Raw genomic sequence first — 22,286 nt, 5'->3', positions numbered from 1 at the left:
CTCGCTTTTATTAATGAGTCCCTGCCTCATTGGAAATGATAATCGGAAGAAATACTTGTGTATAGTAATGCTAGAAATGAAACAGATCGTATCAAACTGTTATTTTTAGGTAATATTTTTGTCTAAATTCATTAATTTACTTACAGGAATCCCAACTAAACAAAGAATAAGAACTTTCATGTATATGACGCTCCTTAAAACAACACATTAATACCTAATTAATTTGTTTTCAGAATAAATTAAGATTGAAATCTTAAAGTACGATGCAAAAAGCAAATGGTGTAAAGATTCTAGTGGCCCAAGAATTGGATTTAAATGTAAGTATAATTTTCATCTGTATTCAAGATTTTTATAATTAATGACATATTTTATGTTAAAACACACAATTAAATTATATAATTTAAATGAAAAACAAATAAAATTGGTATATATAATAAAATTAATCTTTAATATTAATTTTATATATCTTTTTTAAAGTATTTCGACGATTCGTTGGGCACGACGAGTTACGTTCACATGGAAAGGCTGATTACCATCATATAAATGAAGATGAAATGAGCCACGACAAAACCTGACGACGTCGGCAAATATTTTCTCTGAGGCTATGAAATATGAATAAAAATCCAAGAAATCCGAAAAAAGTACAAAAAAAAAATCACAATAAAGAAGAAAACATCATTACCAAGAAACCGTATTCAAAAGTTCTACCAAAAAGACTGAGGACTGGAATGTTTCCGTTGGAGTTCCACATATCTATCTCTGTATATAGCAAGTACTTTCATTTTATGGAAATGTTACCATAGTGTGGATCTAGGTTTCAACTCATCTATCATCTGAGAATGAAGCTTGTTTATAGCACTCAGTACCTCCACTGAATAGCTGAAGGTTAAAAAAATCGACAATGGGTCGAAACCATTTATTAACAACCAAACTTATATTAAATTAACCACATAACATAAAGGTACACAAAGTAGTTTTATTTGGAAAGTTATATTATATATAAATATTTGGGAATCACATTTATAGTCATTTAGTGTGGGTTGAAATATAAGGATGACTTTGATTCGGAACAGTTCTACCATTTAGTATAACTCATCTCATCTCGATATGTCTTAGCTCTGTCAATTTGTTGACTCTGTGGATTCAAACGAATAGAATTATACCAAAAAATATAACTGAACCACAACTTGATGTAATATTAATACAATGTAAGATCAAATCAAATTTACTTGAAAGACGACATCCCTCACCTCTCTTAGCAACAAAATATATATCGGCATTTAAGTATAAAGTTAACAATGTTAACAAAAACAATTTCTATTCACATGTTAATTATCTGCAGAATCACAGACAGTATTTCTTTGATTCAAAATAAATGTCGACGAGAGATCTGCAACTGATTTGATTTCAGAGACTCGTAATCGAAACCTTCAGACAGTAGGTTGCTATTATTGTAAATGATTAAATATTTTACCTTTTTAAATCAAAAGATAATTCACCTAGTTGATTCTTTAAGCAAGAATTTGTGAGCGGCAAATTTCAACTAGGTACTGAAATTTTTCTATCACGTTTGGTTGGATTATTACCCTCAAATAACACTAAGATACCAATCTTTCCAAATTTGCTAATTTTATGTCAAAATTTAATTAGATTCCTCATCTCTAGATGACAACTTCAAATAATGTCAGCACATTTTATTAACAAAATCATGAAAAAGTGATTTCTACTTTACAATTTGCTGATTTACAATCTTTGTTCAGATGAATTTTATAATTAATAGCTCTATCATTTGTAATTTTGTTGAAATTTTCATCTACGTTTGTGCATATATATTTTATGTGTCTCCACGTTTTCTTGAGAGCTGACAAATTGGACAACTTGGCCTTAGTTGCTGATTTATAATCTCGATTCTAGGAACCTGGGATCCTATTAATTAGTATTTTTCTAAAAAATCTTTATAAACATTCAAGAGGTGAAACACAATTTACTTTACCTACATGCTCCATACTTGCTTTAAAATAAAGTTCAAATCGTGGTGGTGAATCAAAACTTGAAGAATGTGATGCACAATATAAATTGAACTTTGATGGGATAAGAACCCTTTAGAAGATAAATAAAAGTTGCTCAAGTTTTTTGTGCTCTTCGCAATAACTAAATGAACAAGTTTAGAAGGTAAATTTACCAAAAAATAGTTTTGTACATAATCTGGGTACAATAGCAACGAAGGCAGTTCTTCTTCCTTTCTATTTACCTGGAAGAATATCATCATCTGACACATGTCTGATCGGTATTCCAAATAAATGCTTTTCTAAGAAAATTGTGTCTCAATTCTTGACTCTGTTATAGCGTAAGCTTTATTTTCAATAATAAGATGTTTTTTCGCATTGTAAATTAAATTGTATCAGAAGAATGTTTCACTGTTAACTGTCACAGAAGGATAGCTCCTCCATTATTATTATAGAATCCTGTGTTCAGAATATCTCGACAATTTAGAATATCATCTTTCTATATTTGGTATCGCCAATATAAAATCGACCAACAAGCAAAATGAAATAACTGAAATATCAGTTGTCAGTTAGTTTTCAAAACAAACGTACAGGACCAGAGTTCTCAAAAACTTATTCTCCTGTTTTAAGAAATTGTTAGTAAATAATTTCATTATTTATTCCATATGGTATTACTCAAGCCTTAACCATTATGTTAAACCCTACACATTTTCCATTTAAATTCAATCCATTGATGTTAATCATCAAATTTGACTCTTTTAAGAAATTATGTGTTATGAATTACATCTGAAATAAATTGATGGCGTGTTTGTAGTTGTTGAGTTTTTGAATGATGAGATACCTAGTGTTCTCAAGTTTCACAGCATCTCTTGAATGTTGAAATTGTTAATATTTCAAATTAAGTTGTAGGAACAATTGTAAATAACAGTTGCTAATTTACAATAAGTGTTGTATTGTTTTTTAAATTTGATTTCCCTTAGCTACATAATTTGTTGCATTTATTCAATCATATTGGAACAGTTACGCTAATAACAAAATATATCTATTTTAGAGCTCTGATTTCAAATAGTGTTAATTCGTCATGAAATTCTCGAAAATCAAGTCATATGAAAAATTCCCGTGGGCTTTAATTTTGTTGAATCAAAATATTACCAATCATATTAAAATTCATTTAAGTAAAGTTAGGCATATGATATATTATCAAAACACCAAGATGTCTTAAAAACTGTAAAAAAGAATTCCGATTTGTATATATATCAAAAGTTAATCAAACTTATACAATATTACATGGTACAGAGAGTATTTAGTGTACAATATCGTGTTATATATACCGCCCCTTTGGTTAACTGAATCAGTGCACTACATCGACGTATAATCAAATTGAGTCATCCCTAATTAAAAATCGCTCCGACATTTTCCTTCTTTCAAAAAAACCTTTGGTCACTGTGTTTTTCAATCTCTTCTACAATATGATATATTCAATCAATTTTTGGAGATAATTTTTGCAATACCCTCAATAATTATTTCTTTTTACAGATGGCAAATTTAAATAAAGCATCCTAAGAACTCCATGTACATCCCAACGCATATGGAGAGTTACTACCACGATTTTAACATATTTTTGAAGCAAGTATGGAGCATACAGGTAAAGCAAGTAAATTGTGTCTCACTTCTTGAATGTCTATAAGAGCATAAACTTTCATTTCAATTATGATATTATTATTATTAATATTATAGATAATTTAAAAGAATACTGCTTAATAGGATACAAGGGTCCGCGATGTTTGGTAGTATAAAATACCTTCATTCTATGATCAGTATCGCGAATAAGCAGAACGAAAATACTCCATCTTTAGTTCTCGATGTTGTCAGTGTGTTGCCAAAACACGCATACTGTCAAGAAAATATGGAGACACCAAAAATATATATGCACCAAAGTAGATGAAAATTTTAGCAGAACTGCAAATGATAAAGCCATTAATTATAAGTTTCAACCGAACAAAGATTGCAAATCAATATTTACGCAGAAAATTGTAAAATAGAAATTACTATTTTATGATTTGGTTTATAAGTTGTGTTGATATTATTTGAATTTGTCATCCAGACATGAGGAATCTAAATAATTTGCGATATAAAATTATCAAATATGGAAAGATTAGTATATCATTTGAGGGTGATAACCAATGTTGAAAAAGAAAATTTCAGTGTTGAAATCTGTCGCTCAGTTATTCAAGCTGAGAGAATCACCTACGTGAATTTACTGTTGATTTAAAAAGGTGAAATATTTAAACAGTTACAAAAATAGCAACTTACTGTCTGAAGGTTTAGATTACGTGCCCTGAAAGTCACTGAAATCAAATCAGTTGCAGATCTCTCGTCGACATTTATTTCAAGTTTCAATAGCAACCAATTGTTTGTCAAAAAATGAAATAACATTTAGGTTGCTAAGATTACGTTTCCTTATGACATATGTCAGAAGTATGTAATTTAGCAAAAAAGTTGTCTTCTCCCAAGCAAAACTTGATTTGATTCTTATATTGTATTTCACCAAATTGTGGTTCAGTTATATCTTTTCTTATAATTCTATTCGTTTTAATCCACAGTGTCAGCAAATTGACAGAGCAAAGGAATATCGTGATGATTTTTCGATTTGTTATAATATTGTTGATGGTAGAACTGTTTCGAATCAATCTCATCCTTATATTTCGACCTACACTGGAACACTATAAAAGAGATTCACAAATAATTAAATATAACTTATCTTTACAAATAAAATTACTTAGTTTAACTTAAGTCGAAAATTTAGTTTGGTGTTATAAAATGGTTTCGACACATTGTCGATTTTTTCAACCACCAATTTTTCAGTAGAAAGATTTACAGCTGTATATAACATAATTATTTAGGAAACGCATTTACCGTCATAGAGTACAGATTACAATAGGAAAAATTTCTTCGCCACAATTATAAAATTATAATTATGATAAACATGCTTAATTCTCAAAATGAAAGTACCTGCTTTATACACAGACAGATATGTGGAACTCCAACGGGAACATTCCAGTCCTCAGCCTTTTTGGTAGAACTTTTGGTAATGCTGTTTTCTTCTTTATTGGGATTTTTGCTTGTACTTTTTTTGATTTCTTGGATTTTTTTTTTCATATTTCCCGATATGTGGCTTTGTCATAGCACATTTCATCTTCATTTATATGATAGTAATCAGTCTGTCAATGTGTCAATTCCTGATGTCCAACGAATCGTCGAAATAGCTTATTTGTTTTTTATTTAAATTAAATAATTTAATTGTGTGTGTTTTAGCATAAAATATATCATTAATTATAAAAATCTTGAATACAGATGAAAATTATACGTACATTTAAATCCAATTCTTGGGCCACTAGAATCTTTCCAGCATTTACCTTTTACATCGTACTTTCAGATTTCAATCTTAATTTATTGAATTTACTCTGAAAACAAATTATGTATAAGAGAGGTATGTTTCGATATGAACTGATTAAAGTTTTGTGGTAACCAAATAAAGAAATCTTTTTGGGCCACTTGATTTTATGAAAAATATTTAATTTTGCTTATGACAACGAAATTCAAATATCTGCAAATGAATAATGAATTGTTAATGTCATAAGCTCTTTATAGAACAACTTAAGAAACATAGTTCTTAATTATTTTTACAGGTAGATCAAGTTGGAACATACTGTATAAAATTTCATAAGATTTGTGCTCTCAATCATTAACATCCATATTGCTTAAAAGTAAATCCCAATCAACTAATGACAAGTGATAGTTTAATGAGTAAACCTCAGAACTCATGAAAACACTAAACTCATCATTAGTCCAATTCACTCGGGGCAGGTTTCAATCTCCAGTTACTAAAAATATATCCACTGATGCACAATGATTGGAATAAAAATCAGAACCAGATGCTGGTAAACTGTTCCAATTATTCACTTTTGGCTTTTGACCATAATGGATATAAAGACTTCCAGTACTTTCATGTCTTTTCGGTGAGCACAGGGGTGCGTCATCATCAGACGATTTCGACATCACTTTTATAGGCGTGACCCACTTCGTGGAAAACTTTTGCGTTTCGGAGGTGTGGGGTGGCTAGTTGGGAGAAAGGATTTGTGTTAGAAGTAGGAGTATTTCCAGGATTTACCGAAGGTGTCTGTAGTTTAGCAGACAGCTTACTGCATTACTTACTTTCATTCGTTGTAGTTCACACTCTAGTTCCGATATTTTAATCTTAAGGCCTCTTGAAGCGCCGGCAGACTTTTGGGTTTTATTGAGATTTTCACTTGGCTTGTCTTTTCTCCTCAAACTACATATAGTTTATTTATCTGAGTTTGAATCCGAATATAAACGCACACTGCTAAAATGTAATATTTTTCAAGGAAAAGAATAATATATATTAGGGCAAATTTTAATATTGATAAGATTTAGATGACTGAGATAATGTTAGAAATTGTTCAGTGTTCAAATTTATGTATTTTGAATTGAATTAAAGCAAAAAGGTCAATACACTAACATTTAGAAAAAAGTTTTCATAGAAAAGAAACACTTAAATTAGTTTGGCAATATTGTGAAGACTGATATGGAATACGGTTCGTATTCTTTGACAAGCCCTTGACAATCTTGACAACTGATCTTTGTGTAATTTTATTTTGTTCGGTATCCGATCCTATAATGCTCTTTGACGAATTATGGAAAGAGGTTATTTCAATCTGCCAAAATGTGGAGAATGTGTATCGTATAAATATTACTCCAGGAGCTGACCCAGCGTACTAAATTTGATAATATGCTTTCCTTAGTTAACTTAATGCTGTCTTGTTAACCCTAATTAGTTTACTTGAAGGATTCTTCTAAAAAAAATCTAATTTACAGCGCAATGTAGCTTACACTACTATAAAGAATGAACAATTTTGACACAACTTAAAACAAATAATGTTTCATCTCCTCTTGGGATGCCAATTGTAACTGAACTGCACTGAAACGACACATAAGCTGTTAAATTTTAATTTGAATTGTGCGCCTGTGGACAGTTAAGTTGTAATTTTAACACTAAATTCTTAAATATAAATTTTTCTTGAGAAATAATAAATTCTTTTAAGCCCAGAAAGACTTATTTACTGAGAAAAGTAATAAAGTTAACCTAAAACGTCAATACGACAATTGAAAGGGGATTTCTCGTAACATTTGGAATAAGGGTTCTTAAATTGTCAGCAAACAATCAATTGGCATTAATTGAAAAGTTAACCAGCCGAGATAATTACGTAACCTGGTTATTTGCTATAGACTGCATAAAACCCCCCACATGTGTCATTGTGGACACAAAACGAGACACAAAGGCAAAAACTAAGATAAATTTACTAGTTGACTCAATAAATTACGTGCACATACAAGAGAGTAGTACTGCAAAATAAGTATGGGATAAATCTTGGTTGACACGCTGTGATGGGCTGCTGCATGATCTCTGTAATACTTCACATACTGCATGTTAAAAAGTAGAGAAATATATGAGTAAAATAATGTGTACCGCTCACAAGCTCAGAAACATTGGTTTCGAAGTTGACGATGAATGGCTATTTACAGTGCTACTCTCCGGTCTACCAGAATCCTATCAACCAATGATTATTGCTATTGAAAGCTCCGGCATGAAGATACCTTCTGTTTCTGTGAAATCAAAACTATCACAAGATGTTAAACAACCTGAAAGTGACTCAACAGTATTGTCAGTCATCAAGAAAATTAAAAACAACCACAGAAACAAAGTAAGGGTCCAAGGTGCTACACTTGTAACAAGTAAGGTCATAAAAGTCCTCAAATGCAAATCCAGAACCAAGAATGTTCAACAAAATTCAAGTAGTTCATCATATGCTGCTGCGTTTGAGGCAACATCCAGCCAAAATGACCCATGGTAAGTGGCTTCCTATGCATCGTCACACATGACAAGACGTAAGAACATGCTTGAAAATATGACGGCTCCTGTCATACATAAAATCAGAGTCGCAAACAACAAAGTATAATCTGTGCCATGCTCAGAACAAATGAGGTTGGACCATTATGACGATGAAGGTCAAAACAAAAAGGTGCGTGCTTTTTACAAAACTATTATGTGTTCCTAAATTGGCAACAAATCTATTGTCTCTAAGTCAGATTATTTGCGATGGTAGCCAAATAAAATTTTACGGAACGAGCTGTGTTATTATGAAGAGCAGAAGTGAGGTAGTATCTTCCTACTGTAGCTTTATGTTAGGGTCGACTGGAACAGTATTAGGATCAGCATTAGTCATTTCAATTCTGTTTAAAATTTGTTCCATATAAATACTAAAACTCTTTTCGGTGTAGAGTCGAATTTGGCATGCCAGCAGCAAGGGAATTGTTTTAACCCATATGGTGACTTGTTCAATTTACATACCATGTTTTCGTCATGATCCAACCCTTCTTGTTAAGTCATAAATAGGTGTGTTCAAGTTCTCCATATAAAAATGCTGTCTTTACGTCTAGTTACTTGATTTTGTGATTATTTTGTACAGCCACAGATAGTAACGATCGTATTGAACTGATTGTTTGTGCAAAAGTTTCCTGGTAATCAACACGTGCAATTTGTCCATATTATTTCACACACAGATGTGATTTGTAACGTGGTCATTAAATAAATGAATCACTGTCATTAAAGTTATTATAATAAATCGAAAAATCATCTCGATATTTCTTTTCTCTGTCAATTTGATGACACTGTCAATTAAAACAAATAGAAATATAATAAAAATATAACCACAATTTGATGTAATTTTAATACAATGAAAGAAACAAATCAAAATTACTTGAAAGATGACAACTTTTTTCTATCTTACATATTTCGAATATGGTTTAATTGGTCATTGGACCTTTTGTTTATATTGTAACGTGTGGCACATGTCACAAGGAAACGTAATCTTAGCAACATAAATGTTATTTTCTTTTATTTGATAAACAAAATTCCTTCGTTGCTACTGAAACTTGAAAGTTCGTGATTTCCGTGATTTTTCAGCACTCGTAATCGAAATCCTCTAACAAGAAGTTGCCATTATTGTAATTGTTTAAATATTTCACTTTTTTAAATCAACAGTAAATTAAAGTGGTTGATTCTTTCAGCTTGAATTAGTGAGCGACAATTTTCAACTATGCACTGAATTTTTCTCTTTCACTTTTGGTTGGGTTATCTCTCTCCCACAACACTAAGATACCAATGTTTCCATATTTGCTAATTTTATGACGAAAATTATTTAGATTCCTCATGTCTGGATGACAAGTTAAAATAATGTCAACACAACTTTTAAACCAAATCATGAAATATTGATTTCTATTCTACAATTTTCTGCGTAAAGATTTGCAATCTTTTTACAGTAGAAATTTATAAGTAATAGCATTCTTTTGTTGATTTATTACATATATATTTTTAGTGTCTCCACGTTTTCTTGAAAGTTGCTATCGAGTACGCACGTTTTGACAACTTTCTGACAACTTAGTCAACTAATGTTGAAGTATTTCCGTTCTGGTTAATTGCTGATCTTATAATCGCGATACCGATTATAAAAAGAGGTTATTTTATACGACAAAGCATCGCAGAACCTGGAATCCTATTAACCATTATTTTTCTAAAAATCTACTTTATAGTGCAACAAGGGCAACATAATTAAAAGGAACGCTTACGAAATTATAGACATTCATAAGTGAGACACGATTACTTGTTTTACTTATATGTTCCATACTTGCTTTAAAAATATATTAAAATCGTGGTAGTAACTCTCCATATGCGTTGAGTTGTAAATGGAGTTCTTAGGATGCTTTATTTAAATTTGCAATTTGTAATAAGAAATAATTTTTGAGGGTATTAGAGAGTTTGATGAATAACCTGAAAAGTTTTGACAATGACAGAATATGGAAGGGCGTGACAACTAAGTTGACTTATTAATTACTAGTCAATAATAGTTGATGTTAACAGAGAAATGGAAAGATTAACTATTTCTACACATTATTTCTTCTTCAACAATAACGCATACTTTAAGCTGGAATTTATATGCTAAATTACTGTCCATCCCATCTAAAAATTGTTCTGCAATCAGTGCACCAGAATATTCACCAGTTTTTCTTTTACATTTACGCAAATTTATTTTAGTTTGAGCCAAACCAACTTTTCTAGATAAACTACCGCCTAATCTGTTACACATTTCTAAATTTCAAACATATTTCATTAAAATCTTTTATGTAAAGTGTAACTTTCGAAAATAATGTTGATTTATTTTTTTTTAAAAACTAATCACTTTACATTACAATCGTTATGATTATCTACAGTGGAAAACTTACTTGACAACTCCAGCCCAGTTAGTTCAGCAAACAATAAATCATGGCAGATTCTACCAGATGCCTTTTAAAAGTCTATATAAACAACATCAACCTGTAAATGATTTTCAAGAGCAACAACTGTCGAATTGTTATAAATAAGAAGGTTGGTCGCAGAAGATTTACATTTGCAAAATCCATGTTGACTCTCATTTATAATATTTTGGAACTATTTTGAAAATGAATTTTTTTGGACAATTATGGAATACAAAACATTTTTCATACAGGCCTAAATTTGTTACAAGTAAACTATCTCCATTATTTAAGGTAGGTGTAATAAATGATTTTTTCTGTACATTAGGAAATAAAGCACATTTTAAAAACAAGTTAAATTCCATTTTTAGAGGCTTTGTTAATGATAATCCACAATTCATTCAAGGAATATCATAAGGACCTCTATTACTAGATAAATCTGACTTCTGAGTTCATTGAAAACATCAATCTGGAAAAAATTATTATTATTTTTTGAATATAAACCAAAATATTTTCATGACAAAACGATATTGCTTAAATTTGTGTTTGCATTGAAAGCTAAAAAACGAAACAAACAGCTCACGTGTAAAGACTAAATACTTATTTCTTTTGTAGTTTTCGTCTTTTCAACGACGAAATTGTAAGTTACCAAATAATTGTTCAAGTTCAGTTTTGAAATCAAATTACATTTTGTACATATTCAGGTTCCAACAGCAATGAAGGCGATATGTTTATTAATCAAAAGTAAAACATACTTCTGTTGTCTGAAGAATATGCAATGCTTTAATACAATTCAATATACATAAATTTGAACACTAAGGAAATCGGGTACCTCTGGAAACGTCGGCAGACATTTGGTTTTTATTGAGATTTTCACTTAGCTTGTCTCTTTTCCGGACACTACACGTAGTTCACACACATAGTTTATTGATTTAGTAACCGAAGTTACCAGCCAAATTAACAACTCTCCTCTTTCGAATATGGTAACTGAATTGGTCTGAATTTAGTTAGTTACTAAATTCAGACAAATAAAAAAATTTGTTTACCTGGTTGGTAACCTTGGTTACCAATCCAAGAAACAACTGAATTAAGTTTAGGTTTTCGTACTATAAACAGTTTAATAACTGAATTAGCGGTCATGAAATGAGTAAACAGCAAGCGTGCCTGCAAGAAGTTTGAGTGCTTCAGAGTCCTATTGGAGCCACACGGCACATCGCCAGTTTCATTTCAGAAGAAGTTCCTATTAAGAGACAAAAACCGTGAAATAAGAAAATGAAAAGGCGGCTCAAATCCAGGTTCGATTGTCAGAAAGACACAGCTAATTATTGTAAAGCCCCAGTTTTGATCGGCTGGATTAGAGTACATTAGAGTACCAATTAATTCTCTGTATCGTGTGGAGTCTTTGAACATTTTTAAATCTCTGTTAACTTTCTAAAATATATTTTTTTTGTTTAAGTGTTACTCTTTTCTTACTTTGGTTAATTTCTATTCCAAAAAAAAACCTAGCATTCTTTGATCTTCAATTTCTCAGCTAATTCTCTCTTACTTTCATTACCAGTTCGTTTTTCAGCAGTTCTTTTGTACTCCTTAAATTTTTCAAGAAATTCTCCTTTTGACATGAGAAAATACACCTTGCACCATCCACTATTATCGTCTAAAAATGTTCGAAGATATCTTGATCCACCTCTGGTTCTAACTCGCTTTGGTCCGCAGATGTCTGAATGAACAATATTCAGTAACTGCTTACTTCTTAATTCTCTGGCAGTAAAGGGTGTCCTTGCATATTTACCTCATTGATATATGCCACACCACGTGGGTAATTTATCGTTATCCAATTTTATTTATACTTAATCAAATAATATAAAATATATAAAATATATAAAATAATTGTTTCAAAAGTGCCATACATCTTTGGAAATCTCGCATCCTTTGATACTCTTGAGGTCCGATGGGCTTATGCATAGGATTATGTCCGCATTTACCTTTTTATCTTATTTACATCCACGTTTTAAGCGCTGATTCACTTTTTTTGTCACCCTGACATCTAACTGACTTTGATACTTCATTAACGAAATTCCAGGTATCGATTTTGGTGAGTAACGCCTCTACCTCAATCCGCTTCGTGTCGAAATTTTCTTTGGATAGAAGTTCAATTCTTGTACCACAGATCGCCATCTCGAGTCCCATGTTTCGATAGTATGGACCTACCTTATAACTCATCCTACATCTGAGAATTAAGCTTGTTTATTCTAATTATAATTTTAGAATAGTGCCGAAGTAATTCTTCCTTAAAATTTAATCTGTACTGTAATCAGTAAATGTGTTTCCTAAAAAATTATGTCGCATATATCTTTTAAGTACTTCTTTCCACTAACTAATTGGAGGTTAAAATTAATTAAATTAACCACAAAACTTAAACAAAGTAGTTTCATTTGGAAAGTTATATTATATTTAAATATTTGGGAACCACAATTATAGTCATTTAGTGTAAGTTGAAATATAAGGATGAAATTGATTCGGAACAGTTCTACCATTAAAGTTATTATAACTCATCTCGACATTTCTTTGCTCTGTCAATTTGTTGACACTGCGGATTCAAACGAATAGAATTATAATAAAAAATATAACTGAACCACAATTTGATGTAATATTAATACAATATAAGATCAAATCAAATTTACTTGAAAGAAGACAACGTGATTCCAAACCACATATTTCGAATTAGGTTTAATTGAATTAACCATAACTCTTGCCTATAATTGGACAGGCTGACATACATCATAAGGTGACGTAATCTTAGCAACATAAATGTTATTTTCTCTTATTTGACTAACAATCTTCCTTCGTTGCTACTGAAACATGAAAGATTGCAAAATATCACTCAATACAACACTCACTCCAAAATGTTCGTTTAATTTTGTAAGTACTAATTAATTAAAATTTTATTTATGTGTATATACATCAGGCAAGTTACTTGTTTTCAATTTCATCCCCCACGTCTCTTAGTAGCAAAATATATTTCTGCATTTAAGTATAAAGTTAATGAAAACAATTTCTATTCACATGTTAATTATCTGTCAGATTCACAGACAGTATTCCTTTGATGGAAAATAAATGTCGTCGAGACATCTACAACTGATTTGATTTCAGTGACTCGTAATCGGAACCTTCGGACAGTAGGTTGCTATTATTGTAACTGTTTAAACATGTCACCTTTTTAAATCAAAAAATAATTCACGTAGTTGATTCTTTAAGCAAGAATTAGTGAGCGGCAAATTTCAACTAGGTACTGAATTTCTCTCTTTCACGTTTGGTTGGATTATCACCCTCAAACAACACTAAGATACCAATCTTTCTAATTTTGCTAATTTTATGTCAAAATTTATTCAGATTCCTCATGTCTAGATGACAAGTTCAAATAATGACAACACAATTTATAAACAAATTCAAGTGACAATTTTCTGTGTAAAAATTTGCAATCTAGCTCTATCATTTGTAATTTTGATGAAATTTTCATCTACTTTAGTGCATATATATTTTAAGTGTCTCCACGTTTTCTTGAGAGCTCGTAACCGCTACGCACGTTTTGACAACTTGCTGACAAATTAGACTACTTGGACATGTTGGAGTATTTTCATTCTAATTAGTTGCTAATCTTATAATCGCGATTATAGGAACCTGGGATCATTTTAAGTAGTATTTTTCTAAAAAACCTACTTTACCGTGCAATAAGGTATAACATAACTGAAAAGAAAGATAAACATTCAAGAGGTGACACACAATTTACTTGGTTTATCTATATGCTATATGCAGAATCTTAACATCTACTACATGTCTGATCGGTATTCTAAATAAATGATTTTCCAAGTAAATTGCATCTCAATTCTTGACTCTGTTATAGCGTAAGCTTTATTTTCAAGAATAAGATATTTTTCCGCATTGTAAATTAAATTATACCAGCAGAATGCTACACAGTTAACTGTGACAGAAAAATAGCTCCTCGATTATTATTATAGGATCCTGTGTTCAGAATATCTCGACAATTTAGAAGAACAACTTTGTGTACTTGGTAAGGCCATTATAAAATCGTCCAACAAGCAAAATCTCCAACATCAGTTGACAGTTAGTTGTCAAAACACACGTACAGAACCAGAGTTCTCAAAAACTTATTCTCTCGTTTTAAGAAATTGTTAATAAATAATTTAATTATTTACTCCAAATAGAATTATTCAAGTCTTAACCGTTAATTTAAACAACGCACATTTTCCATTTAAATTTGATTCACTGATGTTAATCATGAAATTTGCCTTTCCTTAGACATGTGTTATTCCTTATGAATTACATCTGAAATAAATTAATGGCGTGTATGTGGTTGTTGATTTTTTGAATGGTGAGACACCTACTGTTCTAAAGTTTCACAGCATCTCTTGAATGTTGAAATTGTTAATATTTTAAATTAAGTTTTGGGAACAGTTGTAAATTACAGATGCTAAGTTACAACAAGTGTTCTATTGTTTTTTTAAATTTGGATTTCCTTTGATACAGAATTTATTGCAGTTAATCAAGGCGGAATATTGTAACAATTACATTAATAACGAAATATATCTATTTCAGAGCTCTGATTTCAAATAGTGTTAATTAATCATGAAATACTTGGAAATCAAGCCACATGAAAATTTCCCGTGGGCTTTTATTTTGCTGTATCAAAATATTACCAATTATATTTAAAGTTCACTTAAATAAAGTTAGGAGATAAGATATATTAACAAAACACCAAAATGTCTTAGAAACTGTAAAAAAAAATCCCGATTTGTATATATATCGAAAGTTAACCAAAGTTATACAATATTACAGAGTACAGAGAGTATTTAGTGTAAAATATCGTGTTATATATACCGCCCCTTTGGTTGACTGAATCAATGCACTACAACGCCGTATAATCAAATTGAGACATCCCTAATTAAAAATCGCTCCGTTATTTTCCTTCTTTCAAAAAAATCTTTGGTCACTGTGTTTTTCATTCTCTTCTACAATATGATTTATTCAATAAAATTTTGAAGATAATTTTTGCAATACCCCCAAAAATTATTTCTTTTTACAGAATGCAAATTTAAATAAAGTATCTAAGAACTCCATCTACATCCCAACGCATATGGAGAGTTACCACCACGATATTAACATATTTTTGAAGCAAGTATGGAGCATACAGGTAAAGCAAGTAAATTGTGTCTCACTTCTTGAATGTCTATAAGAGCATAAACTTTCATTTCAATTATGATATACCTTATTACAGATATTTTAGAGGAATACTGCTTAATAGGATACAAGGCTCCGCGATGTTTGATTATATATAATTACTTCTTTCCATGATCGGTATCGCGATTATATGATAACCGAATAAGCAGAACGAAAATCCTACAACTTTAGTTCTCGATGATGTTGTCAGTGTTTTGTCAAAACATGCCTACTCCCAAGAAAATATGGAAACACTAAAAATATATATGCACTAAAGTAGATGAAAGTTTTAACAAAACTGCAACAGATAAATCTATTAATTATAAATTTCAACCCAACAAAGATTTCAAATCCTTATTTCCCCAGAAATTTGTGAAATAGAAATCACTATTTCATGATTTGGTTTATAAATTGTGTTAACATTATTTGAACTTGTCATCCAGACATGTACAATCTAAATAATTTACGACATAAAATTATCAAATATGGAAAGATTGGTATATTAGTGTTGTTTGAGGGTGATAATTAAAGGTGAAGGAGAAAAATTCAGTGCATAGTTGAAATCTGTCGCTCACTTATTCAAGCTGAAAGAATCAACTACGTGAATTTACTATTGAGTTAAAAAGGTGAAATATTTAAACAGTTACAAAAATAGCAACTTACCGTCTGAAGGTTTAGATTACGAGCCCTGCATGTCACTGAAATCAAATCAGTTGCAGATCTCTCGTCGACATTTATTTTCGACAGGTAATTAATATGTGAAACGAAATTGTTTTTGTTAACTTTGTTAATTTTATATTTCCATTAGAATAGATTGCTGCTAAGAGAAGTTTCAACTACTATAAGGTGAGAAATAGAATTGAAAACAAATAAAATTTTAATTAATTTGTAATTAAAAAATAAAACGAGTGAGTGTGTGATTGAGTGACATTTTGCAAACAAGTATCAATAGCAACGAATTGTTTGTCAAATAATAAAATAACATGTCAAATTACGTTTCTTTATGGCATATGTCAGAACTATATAGTAATTTATAAAAAAGTTGTCTTCTCTCAAACATATTTGATTTGATTCTTACATTGTATTAATATAACACTCAATTGTGGTTCAGTTATATCTTTTCTTATAATTCGTTTTAATCCACTGTCTCAGCAAATTGACAGAGAAAAGGAATATCGTGATGATTTTTCAATTTGCTATAATATTTTTGATGGTAGAACTGTTTCGAATCAATCTCATCCTTGTATTTCAACCTACAGTGGATGACCATAAATGAGATTCCCAAATATTTAAATATAACATAACTTTACAAATAAAACTACTTTGTTTAACTTATGTCGATATTTTAATATTAGTTTGGTGTTATAAAATGGTTTCGACACATTGCCGATTTTTTCAACATCCAATTATTCAGTGGAAAAATATACAGATATACACAATATAATTATTTATGAATCACATTTTCCGTCATAAATTACAGATTAAAATATAAGTAAAAACTACTACGGCACAATTCTAATATTATAATTACTATAAACATGCTTAATTCTCAGATGTTATTTGAGTTGAAACGTTTGCACATACTATGGAAAACTTTCCATAAATTGAAAGTACCTTCTTTATACACAGACAGATATGTGGAACTCCAATGGGAACATTCCTGTCCTCAGCCTTTTTGATAGAACTTTTGAAGACGGTTTCTTGGTATTGCTGTTTTCTCCTTTATTGTGACTTTTTCTTGACATTTTTTTCGGATTTCTTGCATATTTTTTCATATTTCATAGCCTCAGAGAAAATAGCATGCCCTCAACCTCCGGAGATCTATCTTTCAACACTCTAATCCGGAGATTGCATGCTTGCATGATATCCAACCCTGTGAATCCGACAGATACAAGAGACCTTGTCTCTTGGCTGTCTAGACCTCTGCGTCTCTTTTGAACATCTTTTCTTTACTATGTAGCGATTGTCACGTACCTCTTTAGTTTTCCCTTATATTTTCCTAAACCTTTATGGTTAACTACTCTTAGGTCTTGATCTTCGGATCATTGCCCGGAGAGGGGTTTTTAGTCGGTAAAGTCCGGCACTACGTCTTGTAGATTTCCCCCTCTTTGCTCCAATAAAAAAATAATCATAATTTATTCTGAAAACAAATCAATGTGTTATTTTATGAAGCCTTATTCTGTGTTTGGTTGGGAAGTCCTGTAAATATAAATAATGAATTTAGCCAAAACTATTCCCTAAAAATAACAGTTTGGTAAGATCGGTTTCATTTCTAGCACTACTGTACATAAGTATTTCTGCTAATTACAATTCTCAATGAGGAAGAACCTCATTGATAAAGAGAGAATATTTAACTATTAATTTTGAATTGAAGCGTAGGAGCAACTTCAGAAAGATGTGTTTCTTATGAAATAAAAGTCTGAACTGATTAGAGTTTTGTTGTAAACAAATAAAGAAAACTTTTTGGGCTACTTGATTTTATGAAAAATATTATAATATGTTTATACACAACGAAAGTCAAATGTCTACAAGTGAATAATGCATAGAAATTCAAACAAAATGGTCCTGTGGCATAGACAACTAGAGTACCTACATTATAAAGGCGTACAGGATTTGTACAGAAAGCGACTGGTACACGGTAATAAATTGGATAATGATAAATTACCCATGTGGTGTGACAATGTCAACGAGGTAAGCAAGCAAGGAAACCCTTTACTGATAGAGAAGGAAGAAGTAAGCAGTTACTGAATATTGTTCATTCAGATATCTGCGGACCAATGCGAGTCAGATTCAGCGGTGGATCAAGATATCTTCTTACATTTATAGACGAATATAATAGGTGGTGCCAGGTTTTTTCCTTAAGTCAAAGAGAGAAGTTTTTGAAAAATTTAAGGAGTACAAAAGAACTGTCGAAAATCAAACTGGTAATGAAATTAAGAGAGAATTAGCTGAGAAATTGAAGATCAAAGATTGCTAGGTTTTTCTTTAGAATAGAAATTAACCAAAGTAAGAAAGGAGTAATACTTAAACAAAAAAAATATATTTCAGAGAAATTCAGAATGGTAGATTGCAATCCAATTAAAACACTGTATGACTGCCACTCAAAATTTAACAGAGATTTAAAACCATTCAAAGACCCCACACGATACAGAGAATTAATTGGTACTCTAATGTACTCTAAGGTAACCGATCAAAACTGAGGCTTTACAATAACTAGCTGTGTCGTTGGATGTGGTACCGCTTTCCTTTCTGCCAATAGAACCTGGATTTGGGCCTCCTTTTCCTTTTCTTATTTCTCGGCTCTTGTCTTTTAATAGGAACTTTAATAGGGTCACTAAATAAAAACGAAAATATCACTACCAACACTTTTCCGTAGTTGCTACCGAAACTTGGTTAAATGACGATCGTTACCTCTGCCATTGATAACAACAGAAAAGTTTCTTATTGTTAGCGACTTTTGTCAATTGTTCAAAGTGTGGGTAGCAACCAGGGAATATTGTTGAAAATTACAATTGTTTTTTGAGTTGTTCGTCCTTCTTTTGTCTGAATTTAGTTATAATAGTTACCATAATCGAAAGAGAAGAGTTGTTAATTTGGCTTGTAACCTCGGTTACTAAACCAATAAACTATGTGTAGGGTCCGGGAAAAAGAAAAGCAAAGTGAAAAACTCAATAAACCCCAAAAGAGTGCTTACACAGCTTTGTCGTCTAAACTAGGGATACTATCGGTAAACTCTGATGGTACCTCTACTCCTAACGCTAATCCCAAATCTTTGTCCCAACTAGCCACCCCTACTCCTGCAAAGTCTCCCAGCTCCAAAACTCAGAAAACTTCTTGGAACTCGGTCACCCCCAAGGAGGTGATGTCGAAATTGTGTAACTACGACGCACCCCACCATTTATGGTTCAGTGTTGAAATTTATGTACATTGAATTGTATTAAAGTATTTTAGACCAAGTGCCCTAAGAATTAGAAGAGCCTTCTCATAGAAAATAAACTCCTTGTTATTAAAGTAATTATTTAACGTTTCTAATTGAATGGAATTATTTGGCAGCGCTAATGGCTAGACGTCTCAGACTCAGTTTCGGCTCGTATTCTTTGACAACTCACTGACAATCTTGACAACCGATCTTTGTGTAATTTTGTTTTGATTGGTGTCCGATCCTATAATGCTCTTTGGCGAATTACAGAAAAAGGATATTTCAGTCTGCCAAAATGTGCGGAAAATGGGATCACATAAATATTAATCAACGAGCTGACCCAGCTTACAAAATCCGATAATATGCATTCCTCAGTTAATTTAATGCTGTCTTGTTAACCAAAAGTAGTTTACCTGAAGCATTCTTCTCAATTTACAGCGCAATGTAGCTTAGGCTATTATAAAGAATGAAAAATTATAACACATCTTAAAACAAATAATGTTTCATTTCCTCTTGGGAATCCAATTGTAACTGTTGTGATGACCTGTAGGAGTGTACTGAAACTACACATAAACTGTTAAAATTGTAATTTGAATTGTGCGCCTGTAGACAGTTAAGTTGTAATTTTAACACTAAATTCTTAAATATAAGTTTTTCTTCTGAAATAAATTCTTTTAAGAAAAATTAACAGGTTATGGAGCCAGAAAAGCCCAGGGAAGCCCAGAATGGCTTACTTACTGAGAAAAGTAATGAAGTTAACCTAAAACGTCAATACGACAATTGAAAAGTGTTTTCTCGTAACATCTGGAATAAGGGTTCTTAAATTGTCAGCAAACAATCAATTGGCATTAATTGAAAAGTTAACCGGCCGAGATAATTACGTAACATGGCGATTTGCTCTAAAAACATACCTACAGCAAGAGGAGTTGTAGAACTGCATAGACCCCACCACATGTGTCATTGTGGACACAAAACGAGACACAAAGGCAAAAACTAAGAAAAATTTACTAGTTGACTAAATAAATTACGTGCACATGCAAGAGAGTAGTACTGCAAAATAAATATGGGATACGTTTTCATAAGTATTTGATGACTCTTTGTTGACACGCTGTGATGGGCTGCTGCGTGATCTCTATAATACTTCACTTACTGTATGTCAAAACGTAGAGAAATATGTGAGCAAAATTATGTGTACTGCTCGCAAGCTCAGAAACATTGGTTTCGCAGTTGACGATGAATGGCTAGTTACATTGCTATTCTCCGGTCTACCAGAGTCCTCCTATCAACCAATGATTATTGCTATTGAAAGCTCCGGCATGAAGATAACTTCAATTTCTGTGAAATCAACATATCACAAAATGTTAAACAACCTGAAAGTGACTCAACAGTATTCTCAGTCAACAATAACAACCACAAGAAGCAAAGTAAGTAAGGGTGCTACACTTGTAATAAGTAAGGTCATAAAAGTCCTCAAATGCAAATCCAGGACCAAGAATGTTCAACAAAAAGCAAGTAGTTCATCATATGCTGTTGTGTTTGAGGCAACATCCAGCCAAAATGACCCATGGCAAGTGGCTTCCGGTGCATCGTCACACATGACAAGACGTAAGAACATGCTTGAAAATACGACGGCTCCTGTCATACATACAATCAGAGTCGCAGACAACAAAGTATAATCTGTGCAATGCTCAGTATAAGTGAGGTTGGACCATTATGACGATGAAGGTCAAAACAAAAAGGTGCTTTTTCCAAAAGTATTATGTGTTCCTAAACTGGCAACAGATTTATTGTCTTTAAGTCAGATTATTTGCGGTGGTCGCCAAGTAAAACTTGACGGAACAGGCTGTGTTATGTGAGGGTCGACTGGAATAATATTAGGACTAGCATTAGTCTTTTCAAATCTGTTTAAAATTTGTTCCACATAGATACTAAAACTTTCTATTTGCATTCCCAAAAAATTACTTGGGGTTTCCATTATTTTAATTCCAATATGTGCTTTTCAGTTTTTTTTTAAATTAATTTAGTTCTGATTCATCAATTGAGAATAACAGGCCATCATCAACATAGGCACAACTAGCATTTCTTCTTACTGAAATCAAATTTACTTGAAAGAAGGCAACTTTTTTTAAATTACATATTTCGAATATGGTTTAATTGGACATTCGATGTTTTGTTTATATTGTAACGTCTGGCATATGTCACAAGGAAACGTAATCTTAGCAACATAAATGTTATTTTCTTTTATTTGATAAACAAAATTCTTTCGTTGCTACTGAAACTTGAAAGTTCGTGATTTCCGTGATTTTTCAGGACTCGTAATCGAAACCTTCAAACAAAAAGTTGCCATTATTGTAATTGTTTAAATATTTGACTTTTTTAAATCAACAGTAAATTATCGTGGTTGATTCTTTCAGCTTGAATTAGTGAGCGACAATTTTTCTCTTTCACTTTTGGTTGGGTTATCACTCTCCCACAACACTAAGATACCAATGTTTCCATATTTGCTAATTTTATGAAGAAAATTATTTAGATTCCTCATGTTTGGATGACAAGTTCAAATAATGTCAACACAACTTTTAAACCAAATCATGAAATATTGATTTCTATTCTACAATTTTCTGCGTAAAGATTTGCAATCTTTTTACAGTAGAAATTTATAAGTAATAGCATTTTTTGTTGGTTTGTTACATATATATTTTTAGTGTCTCCACGTTTTCTTGAGTGTTCCTAACGAGTACGCACGTTTTGACAACTCT

At 31.5% G+C, this 22,286-nt stretch overlaps 1 long non-coding RNA gene across 1 annotated transcript in view; it reads left to right on the top strand.

The window, feature by feature from the left end:
* Positions 1–19,457, top strand: part of LOC126264217 (uncharacterized) — a 136,459-nt gene extending 117,002 nt beyond the window's left edge. Inside the window, exon 3 of the long non-coding RNA XR_007546980.1 lies at positions 19,397–19,457. This is a non-coding gene — a long non-coding RNA (uncharacterized LOC126264217). The remainder of the gene's footprint in view (positions 1–19,396) is intronic.
* Positions 19,458–22,286: the final 2,829 nt, after the last annotated feature.

Source organism: Aethina tumida, chromosome 1 (assembly GCF_024364675.1).
Source record: "Aethina tumida isolate Nest 87 chromosome 1, icAetTumi1.1, whole genome shotgun sequence".
Taxonomy (NCBI): Eukaryota; Metazoa; Arthropoda; class Insecta; order Coleoptera; family Nitidulidae; genus Aethina; species Aethina tumida.
This window is presented reverse-complemented; position numbering and strand designations above follow the sequence as displayed.